The sequence below is a fragment of the Chrysochloris asiatica genome, unplaced genomic scaffold (genome assembly GCF_000296735.1).
Source record: "Chrysochloris asiatica unplaced genomic scaffold, ChrAsi1.0 scaffold00045, whole genome shotgun sequence".
NCBI lineage: Eukaryota > Metazoa > Chordata > Mammalia > Afrosoricida > Chrysochloridae > Chrysochloris > Chrysochloris asiatica.
Window position 1 is genome coordinate 12315932 of NW_006408563.1, and position 4367 is coordinate 12320298.

Below are 4367 nucleotides of genomic sequence, written 5' to 3' on the forward strand. Positions count from 1 at the left end.
GCTACTTGGAAAGGAACCAATGATTAAAGAGACTCATTGGAATTGAGTTTAATTTAGTAAGCATTTGCTGAGTGACATGTGATTTACTGTGCTAGGCACGAGCATATAGATGGATTGATGCCTGGCCCCCGCCTGGTCTCAGGTTTCTCAGTCTACCTAGGATTCATATATATATATATATATATATATATATATATATATATATATAATTCAACAAAATGCTAAATCTGTGTTCTGTGGGAAGAAACGTGGAGGGAGAGAATAAATTCCATTTGAATCAAGGAAGTTTTTTATCTTAAACTGGATTATGAATAATAAGAGGGAACATTCTGTGCTATCAGTAATTATCATAGAGACTGAGACTATCTATGAGTCCTCCTCCTCCACCATTAAAGTGTGAGCACCCCAGCAAGGGCTATGCCGTATTCAACTTTGTTCCTCCCTAGCGCTTAATACCAGGGCTGTTAGATAGCAGGGACTCAGTGCATGGCTGAATTAATTGACTGAATAGTGAAATGAATAGTGACACTGCAGGTTAATGCACCAGACTGTAAAGCCATTTGAACTGCAAGGTCGGCGGTTCAAGCTCACCAGCTGCTCCTCAGAAACCCTATGCAGGGTTACTATGGGTGGGAACTGACTCGATGGCACTTAACAACAACAACATCTTTAAAACTCGACTGCTGATGTGGTACTGTAGGATCAGCACTGGTCTGAGAACCACAAGGTCAGCAGTTCAAGCCCACCAGCTGCTCCTTGGAAACCCTATATAGAGTTGCTATGAATTGGAACCGACTTGATGACACTTAACAACAACAGCAATATTTAAAACTAGGAGCCCTGGTGGCACAGTTGGTTAAGCATTGGGCTGGTAGCTACAAGGTTAGCCTCTAGTACACACCAACAAGCACACTACTCTTCTGGAAACAGATGAGGCAGTCAGTTCCATATAGATTTGTTGTTGTCACAAAGTGCCATAGAATCAGTTCCAACTCATAGTGACCCTGCATAGGGTTTCCAAGGAATGATTGGTGAGTTTGAACCATTGATCTAGTAATTCAAACTGACCTTGTGGTCCAGTGCTTTATCCCATACTGTCACACCAGGACCCCAAACCTTAGAAATCCTATAGAGTCCTATGAGTCAGAATCAACCTGACAGTAATGGGCTTTTTGTTCCTTTTAAAAATCTCTAAAACACAAGATTACGGTTCCACAACCTTTCCCATATAAGATCAAAAGGGAGGATAATACCGAAGGAATCCTAAAATATAACACATAGGCTTAGTTGCTCAACTACCTATAAAACCAGTTGGATAATACAGTCTCGAAACATACTTTGTAGTTTGAATTTCTTACAGATATTGCGGTATCATGTTTTTTTCCTTGAACTTTTCCAGTAGTTAGCTCGCTGCCTCTTTGAGCCCTCTGAATTCTGGAGCCTGACAAAGTTTGCAGAGCTGGTCTTTACTGAGGCTGATGGCTTTATACAGCTTTACAGAAGGTTCAAAGTGGATGTTTAATGATTGTGGTTGACAGGCGGTTGTTTCTCTGACAGAGAGAAGTTAAAACACATCTCATTCAGAAGAAAAGTACTTACTTTGTTATCTCTCTCCACTGAGAATGAGAAGAAAGATCCCTTTCTCTGTATCCTCTTTTCCTCCTCCTTCTTCTATTTGCTTAATTTGGCTACAATTATTGTTTTCATTTTTATTAAATTCCCCCCTCCCATGTCTTTATAAGTTCTGGAATCCAGATTCATTTTCTATTTGAAGCTATCCATGTATCCACTATTTCTACACCCTCCTCTATTTTCTTCTTTGTTGTTGTTAGGTGTCATCAAGTCGGTTCTGACCCATAGCAACCTGTATAGGGTTTCCGAGGAGCAACTGGTGAGTTTGAACTGCTGACTTTGCAGTTCAAACTGACCTTGCCATTGGTCAAGTGCTTATCCTACAGTGCTACACCAATAAATCCCTATGGAATGCAGTGTTGCTGTTGCATATACTTATTTTAGTAACTTAGAAAATACATTTATCTTCTCAATACCTCAGCTCTCAAGCAGTGTGAAGAAATATTATTGCACAGGTAGAACATAAACTATCTGAGCTCCAAGAGAGGTTAGGCTTTCAAAGAAGGACACCTTAAACAGAGAAGTATTTTATTATAGCTTACTATATAGTAAAGGAATGAAGGAGACTCTGGCTAGTGCAAATCGTTAACACACTAGCTTGCTAACCAAAAGGCCCATCCAGAGGCACTTCAAAAGAAAAGCATCTTCTGAAAAGTCAGTCATTGAGAACTCCATGGAGCATAGTTCTTCTCCGGTACAGATGGCATCAACATGAACTGATAGCGATTCCAGGGCAACTGATTGGTTTGGTTTGGCAAAGTAATGAGGTTAGCTGAATTCTGGTATTGGACTAGAGGATATTTCATGGTGTAAAATGAGGGAGACAGGTGAGTTATAATGTATAAACATTATACCATGGAGAGCCACCGCCTGAACCCACTTTCAATACTGCTGTTTTGTTGTTACTTGCTGTCCAAGTGTCTCTGACTCAGCGTGGCCTTAGTTACAACCCAATGAAATCTTGTGTCATCCTGCCTGTCTTCATGGTCACTGATATGCTTGAGTCCAGTGTTTGGTTATTGTGTCAGTCCATTTCATTGAAGGTGACCTTCATTCTTGCTGACCCTCTACTTTATCAAACATTTTGTCCCTCTGCTTTACTTGGGTAATGTCATCTTATGTAAAATTTGGCCATGTATCTGGGATGTCAGAGAGGTGTGAGACCTATTTTTTATACAAAAAGAATACAGCAACAGTTGCTCTCATCTGAGCAAGATATTCACTTTCAAAACAGCCTGGGTAGAAATCTCAATGACACTCTGCAACAATTCAAAAACTCCATGTTCTACAACGCAAGCAACACAAACTTCTGGTGCAGTCTGCGGTTGATTCAAAAGCAACAGGGCGGCTCTGAAGGAACACGAATGGACTATTGGATAATACGCATATATGTTATATTAATTGTCTAAACAAGCATTAACATTGTAGACTTCATTGCAACCTCTATCAAATCTTTCTTTCAGAACTGGAGACATGGAGCCAATTAATAATTTTCTCACAAAGTAATTTACCCAGAAAAAAAAGAAAAAGAAACAGATTCTTATGCCAAAATTTGAGTCTTTTCAGAAGATGTTTCCCATTTAGACTAATGGAAATTTGGCTTGAGTTACAGGAAGGCTTTGACAGCAGTGGTATATGATCAGAAAGTTTGTCACTTATTAATTTTACAATGCTATTCTTTTAAAGAAGAAGCAAAGTAAAACCCTTTACTAACAGAAAGTTATACTTACAGAAACTTAGTTTCTCAGTTTTGTTTTTTTCCCCCTACAACTTCATTTGTTGCTGTTGTTATGTGCCCTGGAGTTGGTTCCGACTCTTAGTGACCCTGTATAGGATTCTGAGGACCAGCTGGTGGGTTTGAACCACCGACCTTGCAGTTCAAACTGACCTTGTAGTCCAGTGCTTTATCCTACCGTGCCACACCAGGACTCCACAACTCCATAGTTTGACTATAAAGACCATCACCGTTTCGCAATTGAGAAGCAAATGGAAAGGTGTGAAATACCGACTATACGCCAAGCACCTGGATGGTGATGGTGGTGGTGGTAGTGTGCTGGTCATTTAAAAATTTTTAAAAATAGTATTTAATGTGTTTTATTATTGCAAAAAAACTCTTGGTATTCTGCTGTAGGATAAGCACTGGGCTCTGAACTACAAGGTTGGTGGTTTAAACCTGCTAGCCACTCCTCAAAAACCCTATACAGGATCGCTATAGGTTGGAATCTATTCAATGACACATAAATTATATACATACAAATCTTTATGGGAGCAGAAATCCTTGTCTTTCTACTGCAGAGTGACTGATAGACTAGAAATACTGATCTTGTTTTTAGCCGTCCAGCTTGTAATCCACTACATTACCAGAACTCCTTATATTGTTAATATGCCATCAATTCTGTTCCAATTCATAGCTACCCTGTAGAGGATTTCCTAGGAGCAGCTGGTGGGTTTGAACTGCCTATCTTGTAGATTGCAGCCCAGTGCTTATCCACAGCACCACACCAGGGGTCCAGATTCTCTGTCTCTCTGTCTCTGTCTCTGTCTCTGTCTCTATCTATCTATCTATCTATCTATCTATCTATCTATCTATCCATACACATATATTCCATATATGTATATGTACAGGAGTATATACATGTGCAGTCAGAGAGCTCCTTGGAGGCCAGGATGGCCAAACTTCATCTCTCATACTTCAGACATATTGTCAGGAGGGACCAATTGCTGGAAAAGGATAT

At 39.8% G+C, this 4367-nt stretch overlaps 1 pseudogene; it reads left to right on the forward strand.

Annotated features, from left to right (window-relative positions):
• Nucleotides 1-2446: 2446 nt before the first annotated feature.
• LOC102841327 overlaps nt 2447-4367 on the forward strand; it is a 30769-nt pseudogene continuing 28848 nt past the window's right edge.